The sequence below is a fragment of the Silene latifolia genome, chromosome 9 (assembly GCF_048544455.1).
Source record: "Silene latifolia isolate original U9 population chromosome 9, ASM4854445v1, whole genome shotgun sequence".
NCBI classification, from domain to species: domain Eukaryota; kingdom Viridiplantae; phylum Streptophyta; class Magnoliopsida; order Caryophyllales; family Caryophyllaceae; genus Silene; species Silene latifolia.
This window is the reverse complement of record NC_133534.1, coordinates 74,614,163-74,625,035: the sequence shown is the minus strand read 5'-3', so window position 1 is coordinate 74,625,035 and position 10,873 is coordinate 74,614,163.

Here is a 10,873-nt window from a genome sequence, read left to right as displayed (position 1 = left end):
TATTATTGGGTAATTGAAGATTATTGGGTTATTATTGGGAGATTGACAACCTTCCATCAATCAATCAAGTTTCTTCTATTATTCTTGCTTTATTATTTGGATCATCTTAAGTTGGTATAATTCCTTTACTCTTTAATCTTTATTGTTCATTTCTTCATTCTATTATCATGTTTATACTTGTTGTGATGATTGACACCATTAATGACATGTTTCCCATGATAATGAGTGAGTAGTTTCTTTAGCTAGGATTAATGGGTAATTAGGGGAAACCAACATGGGATTGATTCATGCTTAATCTAATGTGTTTTCATAATCAAATTGCTTGCTTGTTGTGATGTCAACTTTATGCACATGTTATGTTTGATGAAATGCTAAGCCTATGAATCCTTGCATTTTTACCATCTCTTATCTACTTAATTTGACTTGTAAGACATAAACCAACTCGAGTCTTGTTAGACCATGCATAGAAGTTGAATAGGAGGAAAGTAAGTCGACTTGTAGGTGTTGTAAAATCTAATCGATTCGGCTCCGGGACCCAACTCTTCCTATGAACCGTAAGATATAACCCAACTCGGTTCCTCCACAACACTAATTGCTTGCAACCTTGTAAACATGTTTGTATGATCAATACCATGAATCCCCTATGACCCCATAATATCCTAGCACTTTTAGCCATTTGTTTACATCTTTCCTTTTATTGCTTGATTTACCTTATTGTTTGCATTAGCCTAGAACACAACTACAAACCCAAACAAATCATGACACTAGCATAAATTGAGATAGATAGACTTAGAACCCAAAGCACACCGTCCCATGGATCGACCTCGACTTACCGCTAACTAGTAGTTTGTTGAGTATTATAAATGTGTTTGATTGGATGAGTGACGACCTCGACCACATCAGAATGCTAGTCATAAAATTAAATTACATAAACAAAAGGGTAAAGAGATGAAGAATCAACCTTCGGTCCTAGCAAATTTGGCCTAAGAATAATATCGCAATGATATTCGCCTATTAGTTGCACCCAAGACGATATGAGAAATGCCCTTAACTTGTTGCTAGAATCGATCCCCAAGTTTCAGTAAATTAATTAGGGTTTTTGTTTTTTTTTGTGTTTTTAGATGAGAGGCAAGAATGGGAAAAAGAATTAGGTTAAGAAAAATCACCTTCTCCCCTTTATAAAACCGGGTATAAGGAGAGAATAGGGTAGATTTTTCTTTTCCTTTTTTTCGGCCCATAATTTCCGAAATTAATAAGGAGTATAATTTCCTTATTTTCGGTTATTCCAAAAATGTATAAAATGTGTTAAATATAAATTGTCATCTAGTGAGGATCGATCCCATAACCTCTTGGTTTGAGTACCCTTACTATTACCACTATGACACATTCATCTTGTTGATTAAATATAACCGATTACATTTAATTACGAATTAACATATTAATTCGTCCAAGCTTACATCATATACATTAATTAAATATAACTTTTTATATTCAATTTACGAATTGACAGTTAATTCGTCTCAACTAATATTATTTAATCGGCATTAAATAATCGTCTCATCAACACATTGACTAACTGTTTAGTCATATAAGGCATCAATGTGATTAAATTTCCATAACCACATCTCTCAAACACATCCTTTAGGTGTGACCTTTAGGGACTAGTTGATCACCGCTATCTGTATGATAATAACGTCAAACGTTCTAGCCAGCCAACCGTTATTAGGTAATCGTTAATCAACTGATAAAATACGAAGTATACCCTTGTGAACTTATAAGAGATTTATAAATGTTATTACACTAATTTTTGGAGGACACAAGCTCCAACAAACTCCCACTTGTCCTCACAAGTGTATGTGCGATAACCGATTCTCATATCCTAAAATTTCTCCCACTCAATGTAATACAATTTGCAAATCCGTATTCACAAAGGTCGTATTTTACAAGCGATCATTATCAAGAGTGGTTTCCCCGACTAGAGAGTAACTTAACTGATAAACGAATCATCATTCGAGCATGGCCATGCATTTCAGTTACAACTCCTCGAGTGGCCCTGAGAAATAACTATACCTGATAAAGGTTGGATATTTTCCTCAACTTGAATCCTGCCGATGTAAGTACAGTATGAAATGACCCAGAAAAAATCTTCTTAGCCTCCAGTTACGGCAGACCGTGAGAAAGAAACCAAAGTCACCCAAAAACTGCCTTAATCTCAAGAGACAGTCGATAGTCAAAAGAATCGACTCTAGGAACACAATGGATGTCCTATCCACGACCTGGCACCGAATGTTTTTAAACATTTAGGACTCCATTACGTTGTCACAAAAATTTGTACTACGAGGTATCGTTATAATCTCGCATTTGTGATCGATCAGTCAACCGTTTGACTTATGGCTCGTTGAACCCACCATCAATTGACTGCACAATATAATAGCCAGAGTTATCAGCTCTTGTAAGCGATTACGGACTAAACAAAATATAATGTAATTCATTTCACTTTGTGGCGTTCAAAGTTGTCAGTACAATCCACATGAAAAACAAAATATTATAATAAAACGATGAAGTTATAAATAGTCTATGAAAAAGATAATGTATCAAATTCATAATCAACTACTTCAACTCAGGAACACGTTTAATTCCCATGGAAATAACGTGCCCTTCATGCTTATCAAAATTCAATGGTTTAGTGAGAGGGTCCGCGATGTTATCATCCATCGCAATCTTGTCAATCACTATCTCTTCTTGCTCCACGTAATCACGGATCAGGTGAGCTTTCCGATGTACATGTCTAGATTTGTTGCTAGACATTGGCTCCTTAGCCTGGAAGATGGCACCTCTATTGTCACAATAGATGGTGATCGGGTCATTCGAACTAGGAACTATCGTAAGTCTTTGTAAGAATTGACGCATCGATATCGCTTCCTTAGCTGCTTCCGAAGCGGCATAGTACTCGGATTCAGTGTTAGAATCTGCTACAACACTCTGTTTGGAACTCTTCCAGCTGACCGTAGAACCATTAAGAGTGAAGACGAAGCCGGACTGAGATTTTGAATCATCTCGATCCGTTTGGAAGCTAGCATCTGCGTAACCGATTGCGCATAGCTTAGTATCGCCTCCATAAGTCAATACCCTATCCTTAGTCCTCCGTAGGTACTTGAGGATATTTTTAACAGCTATCCAGTGTGTTTCACCTGGATTGTTTTGGTACCGACTCGTCATACTCAATGTATATGCCACGTCTGGACGTGTGCATATCATGGCATACATGATTGATCCTATTTCAGATGCATAAGGAACACGACTCATGCGCTCAATCCCTTCAGGCGTCGTGGGTGACTGAGACTTGCACAAATGCATCCCAGACGTCATTGGAAGGTTCCCCTTCTTGGAGTTGGTCATGCTGAACTTCTCAAGAATCTTATCCAAATAAGACTCCTGACTAAGTGATAACGTCCGTCGTGATCTATCTCGCTAGATACGGATTCCCAAAATGCGTTGTGCCTCACCCAGATCTTTCATCTGGAAATGGTTCTTCAACCATTCTTTAACCGAAGATAGGAGAGGAATGTCATTCCCAATCAAGAGTATGTCATCGACATACAATATCAAGAATACAATCTTGCTCCCACTCGACTTGATATATAAGCATGGTTCTTTGACCGATGGAGTGAAACCATACTCTTTTATCACCTGGTCGAAACGATGATTCCAACTCCGAGAAGCTTGCTTAAGTCCATAAATGGAACGCTTAAGCTTGCATACTTTCTTAGGATGTTCAGGATCTATGAAACCTTCGGGTTGCACCATGTACAACTCTTCGTCCAAATAACCGTTTAAAAAGGCGGTTTTCACATCCATCTGCCAAATTTCATAATCATGAAAAGCGGCAATCCCTAAGATTATCCGAACGGAACGTAGCATGACTACAGGTGCAAAAATCTCATCATAATGCAATCCGTGCACTTGAGTGAAATCTTTTGCCACTAGTCGTGCCTTATAGGTATCTTGTTGCGCGTCTACAGAACGCTTTATTTTGTAAAGCCATTTGCACTGTAGAGGTTTTACCTTATTAGGTAAATCAACTAGATCCCATACGTCATTCTCATACATGGAGTCCATCTCGGGTTGCATGGCTTCGAGCCATAGCTTTGAGTCGGAATAGGCCATAACACCTTTATAGGTAGCAGGTTCATTACTCTCTAGGAGTAAAACGTCATTCTCCTCGACCATACCAATGTATCTGTCCGGAGGATGAGAGACTCTACCCGACCTCCTAGGTTCCTCAGGAATACTAACCGTATCATCAGTTGAAGGAATAACTTCCTCCATCTGTTCCTCGGTTGTTGGTTCTGGAATCTCCGACAGCTCGAAGGTTCTATTACTTGTCTTGTTCTCGAGAAATTCTTTCACTAAGAACGTCGCACTAGCCGCAACAAAAACTCGATGTTCGGTAGGCGAATAGAAGTAATGACCAAATGTTCCTTTTGGATAACCTATAAAGTATGTTTTGACCGATCGCGGGCCGAGCTTATCCTCGTGTCTCCACTTGACATAAGCCTCGCAGCCCCAAACCCGAATAAAGGACAAGTTAGGTACCGTTCCCTTCCACATTGCATATGGAGTCTTGTCGACAGCTTTAGTCGGACTTCGGTTAAGTATAAGAGCGGCTGATAAAAGAGAAAAACCCCATAATGAATCAGGCACTACCGTGTGACTCATCATGGATCGAACCATGTCAAGTAAGGTTCAATTTCTCCATTCGGACACACCATTTAATTGAGGTGTTCCAGGTGGAGTTAACTGCAAAACGATTCCACAGTTTTTAAGGTGTTGATCAAACTCATTTGAAAGATATTCGCCACCCCGATCTGAACGAAGTGCTTTAACCTTTCTACCCAGTTGGTTTTCAACCCTGTTCTGGTATTCCTTGAATTTCTTAAAGGACTCACTTTTGTGCTTCATTAAGTAGACATATCCATATCTACTTAAATCGTCCGTGAAAGTGATAAAATATCTATAGCCATCTCTAGCGGTAATTGACATAGGTCCACAAACATCTGTATGTATGAGTCCTAATAGGTCACTAGCGCGCATTCCAACACCTTTGAAGGAAATTCGAGTTATTTTGCCAATGAGACATGATTCACACGTGCCGTATGTAGAAAATTCGAATGCGGGAATAGTCCCATTATCGACGAGTTTCTTTACGCGTTTCTCATTTTTGTGTCCCATTCGACAATGCCATAGATAGGTTTAATCTTTGTCACCAACCTTTAATTTCTTATTATTCATGTGTAATACTTCCGTGGTTTGATCTAAGATGTAAATTCCATTCATGGAAACCGCTTTACCATAAATCATTTCATTGAAAGAGAAAATACAGCTATTATCCTTTATTAAAAATGAAAATCCGTCTTTATCAAGTACGGAAACTGAAATAATGTTCTTAGATAAACTGGGTACATAGTAACAGTTATAAAAATAACTCAAAACCACTAGGGAGTTGGATTACATATGTTCCCTTCGAGACTGCAGCAACTCGTGCTCCATTCCCGACTCGCAGGTCCACATCACCCTTTTCGAGAGGTATGATGTTCTTTAGGTCCTGCAAATAATTACACAGATGAGAACCATAACCAGTATCAAGTACCCAAGTTCCGAAACTTGCATGGTTAATCTCAATCATATGAATATTAGATGACATACCAACAGGAACGACGCGGCCTGTTTTGATGTCCTAATGGTAGACGGGACAGTTCCTCCTCCAATGTCCAGTCTTGTGACAATGGTGGCACTCAATGTCACCGCCCTTGCTCTTTTCCTTGCCCTGTGAGCCACTAGTCTCACCGGGCCCACTCTTACCGTTTCCTGGCAACATGATCAAAACAATGATTCCAACTCCTTGACGCTTGCTTAAGACCATAAATGGATCTCTTAAGTTTGCATACTTTGTTAGGATTTTTGGGATCCACAAAACCCTCAGGTTGTGTCATGAACACTTCCTCTTCCAGAAACCCGTTCAGGAAAGCGGTTTTGACATCCATTTGCATATCTCATAATCATGAAATGCAGCAATCGCTAACATTATCCGAACAGATCTAAGCATAGCAACTGGTGAAAAAGTTTCATCATAGTGTAAACCATGAACCTGAGTGAAACCTTTTGCAACCAATCTAGCTTTGTAGACATCTTTATGTCCATCAATGCCGATTTTAATCTTGAATATCCACTTACACTGAAGAGGTCAAACATCTTTAGGTAAGTCAACCAGGTCCCATACCTGATTATCGTACATGGAATCCATTTCGGATTGCATGGCTTCGAGCCATAGCTTAGAGTCAGAACTCTTAATAGCTGCTTTATAGGTCTTTGGTTCATCACTTTCTAAAAGTAAAACCTCATAGTCACCATCTTCCTCGATAATACCAAGGTATCTATCAGGCTGGCGACTAACCCTTTCTGACCTCCTAGGTTCAACAGGAACAATAACCGATTCTGACGTAGAAGGAACATCTTCCTGCACTGTCACATCAGTTTGTGGCTCTTGAACTTCATCAAGTTCAAATTTTCTCCCACTCTGTCTTCTAGAAATAAACTCTTTTTCTAGAAAGATAGCTTCACAAGCAACAAACACTTTATTCTCGCTACTATTATAGAAGTAATATCCACAAGTTTCCTTAGGGTAGCCTACAAAAATACATTTTTCAGAACGAGGCGCAAGCTTATCGTCAGACTTGCTCTTGACATAAGCATCACAACCCCATACTTTTATGTATCGCAGATTCGGGACTTTTCCTTTCCATATCTCATATGGAGTTTTGTCAGTTGCTTTTGTGGGACTTTTATTAAGTAATTGTACATCAGATAAAATGGCAAAACCCCAGAATGACTTAGATAACTCTGTTTGACTCATCATCGATCGAACCATATATAATAAAGTTCGATTCCTCCTTTCAGCCACACCATTTAATTGTGGTGTGTCAGGAGGAGTTAACTGAGATACAATACCGCAGTTTTTAAGGTGATCTTTAAAGTCATTGCTTAAATATTCCCCACCACGATCTGATCGTAATGCTTTAATCTTCTTATTTAATTGGTTTTCTACTTCATTCTGAAACTCTTTGAACTTATCAAAAGCTTCACTTTTATACCTCATTAAGTAGATATACCCATATCTACTCATGTCATCGGTAAAAGTAATGAAATAGTCATAATTACCTCTAGAGGATTGTCATTGGACCGCATACATCGGTATGTATTAAACCCAACAACTCACTAGCTCGAGATCCCTTTCCTAGAAAAGGTGAACGAGTCATCTTGCCAAGTAGACAAGATTCGCATGTAACAAATGATTCGAAATCAAAAGGTTTAATTACACCAGTCGACACTAGTCTTTTAATGCGCTTCTCGTTGATGTGTCCTAATCGACAATGCCATAAATAAGATTGATCGGGATCACCTATTTTGAGTCTTTTACTATCTAAATGATAAACATCGTTGCAAGTATCTAGAATATAAATTCCATTGATCGAAATAGCTTGGCTATATACAATCCCATTAAGGGAAAAAGTACAACACTTGTCTTTAATTACAAAAGAAAACCCTTCAGTGTCTAACACGGATACGGATATTATATTTCTAGATAGCGTTGGTACAAAATAACAATTATTAAGATGCAACTGCATTCCTGAAGCTAAACTAAGTACATAAGTTCCTACTGAGACGGCAGCTACTTTAGACCCGTTTCCCATTCGGAGATCGACATCACCCTTGTTTAGCTTTCTTATGCTTTTTAGGCCCTGCAAATGATTACACAAGTGAGAACCACAACCAGTATCTAATACCCAAGTTGTATTTGAAGCATAATTTATGTCTATCATAAAAGATTCGGTTGAGAAATTACATGTCGGTTTCACAATGCCAGCTTTTATGTCATCCAGGTACTTTGTACAATTACGTCTCCAATGTCCCTTGTTATTACAATAATTACAAGTATCTTTAAGAGGATTACCCTTTATAGGTTTAGGCTTGGTAGAGCAATTCGCAATTGCTTTACCTTTGCCCTCCACATGAACGGGCTTCTTACCTGCGTTCCTCTTAAACTGCTTCTTCCCCTTCACGTTAATTGCAAGCACATCTTTCCTCGTGCTCCCACTCAATCCCATGTCCTTCTCTGCTTGTACAAGCAGAGAATGGAGCTCATGTAAACTCTTTTTCATGTTCGTCATATTGTAATTTACCCTAAATTGGGTAAATCCCTTGACGTGCGAGAGAGAGTGGAGCACTCGGTCCACCACTAGTTCGTCGAGGATCCTACATCCCAATCCCTCTAAAGTTTCCACGTACTCAATCATTTTAAGTACGTGTGAACTTACAGGTTGACCATCTTTAAGGTTAGCCTCAAAGAAACGAACTGCGGTGTCATACTGAATTATCCTCGGGGCTTGAGAAAACATAGTAGAAAGCCTCGAGAATACTTCATGTGTATCGCGAAACTTGACACATTGCCTTTGTAAAGCAGGATCCATTGAAAAAATCAAAACATTTTTTATTGCAGCGGATTCCTTTTGATAATTTGAAAAAGCCTCCCTTACATCGGCAGTGGCCCTAGTACTAGGCGAAGGGGGAGAGGGATCGACAAAGTAGCGTAATTTGGCATCACTTGCGGCAGCTAATCGAAGTTGTTCCTCCCAATCTTTAAAATTACTACCGTCTGCTTTTAAAACATATTTGTCCATGAAAGAACGTAGCGATGAATCTCTAGCTATGGTGACGGTTTCATTAGTAGAAGTCATCGTGATTACTACAAAGGAAATAAAGGAAAGATGAACATTTATCGTCTAGAAATATTTAACTTGTGAAACTATTTAACAAGTTCGCATTTATATAATGATCTCCCACTGAATTATATAAATGATTCCAAGATCCAATTTTATATAAACACGGTCACGGTGGACCGATTCAACCCATATTTATATAAATTTAGTGAGTCAACAACTTTGACTGATTCTACTACTAGAACTCTTGGTTGACGGATTTTCTTAAAATCTATCTTTTAGCCCCAGAATAAATATGGGCACAGTGGACCGATTCAACCCATATTTATCCCGTTGAGTCCAACCAATTTTCACGCGTAATAACTTTTATTACCCTACTTACCCAACGTAAAAAGAGTGTACCTCGGTGATCCGAACCTACCTCTAATGAAGAAGGGATTCATAGGTGCTATTATTTGGTAAGGCTTAATCTCAATTTTAAACAAATGTGAGAGATCTTATCAATTTAATTGTCTATCACTTTTAAGTGAACTAAATTGGTGAATGCTAGACAATTAAATCGATAACAACAAAAATAAAACATGTAGTGACGATTTGGCATGAATGCAAAAATGTAAACAAGTAAGTCCTAATATGGCCACCTAGTTAATCTAATTAACTAAAAATATTAAATATCGGAAACCAACTCCTTGGTCCCTTGAGAGTTGAGTCTTCATAAATTGGCCTTCTTCTTTAGGATTTCGGAACGCCTTTCCGAAAACACCGTCTTCATGAAAACTCCGTCTTTAGATGCTTCATCTAATTACTTATCATTAAATTACATAACAATAACCTATTATACAATTTGTAAAAAAATTAAAATAAAAACTATTAATTAATTACAAATTAGGCGATACGAAATCGCAATTAATTACAAAACAAGTCGATATTCCCTTACATTACGGGAAATACCAACTTCTACCGATGGCCATATTAGGAAAAATTACATTATTATAATGAAAAAAAAACATTCATCCAAATGAATAATAAAATGCATTATGGAAAATGACATGCCAAATCGTCTAACTTACCAACAACGATCATTTGAGCTTGCTTTGACGGAATTTTTACCAATAAAAATTCAAAATCAATTCTTAAAACAATTTTAAGACTCACTCATAATACTAATATGGTCTAATATCAAAATAATTATTCTCAACAACTATCTTGAATTTATATGGGAATTAAAACACAATTATGACAAAAATGATATAATAATTCACAATTATCATACAAAAATTCCATTTAATTTAAAAATTTATAGAAAAATAAATTTCAAATCCATGAACATTCTGGTCTTACACCAAAAATTCCATGAAAGTGAAAATTTTTAGTTTTAAAATTTATTTAAAGCGATTTCACAATATAATCGGTAAAGCGACAATTTTTACGATTTAATTCTAAATCAAACCATAAAAATTGAAATGACTTAAAATAAAATTTTGTACATTTTGGAACAATTTCCAGGAGCTAAAAATTCAAAAATTTCGAGCCCTAAAATTAAATCAATATTTATTTGCAAAATAACCATTATTTACCAATTTTTATCAAATAAAAATCAATAAACTACCTAAATTAATCACATTAATTTAATGTTTCTATTTTTCTCATAAATAGAACATGCATGTGGTTATTTTTAAATAAATATGCATAAAATTAACATGCAATCAATTTTAATTAACTCTTAATTAATTTTAATGCATTTTTACTCAATTTTATGCCATTTTAAGTTATAAAAAGTGGAAAAATTTAACAAAAATCAAATTTTCGTCCCATATCATTCTAAGACCATATTATTTACATGCAAGACCATATTATGTGATAAAACTAATTTTAGTAACATAATATCAATTTTATCAATTTATCTCATAAATTACTAAAATCGTCTTAAGACAACATGCATGTATTTAACAATGCTCTGATACCACTTGTTAGACATTTAGACTAAATAATAGTCATCTTATGATATCAAAATTATAAACTAATTTTGTTTAGTCTAAATCTACATGCATGCATAAAAAGAGATGGTATAAAACCATCTTATAACAAGAATTCCT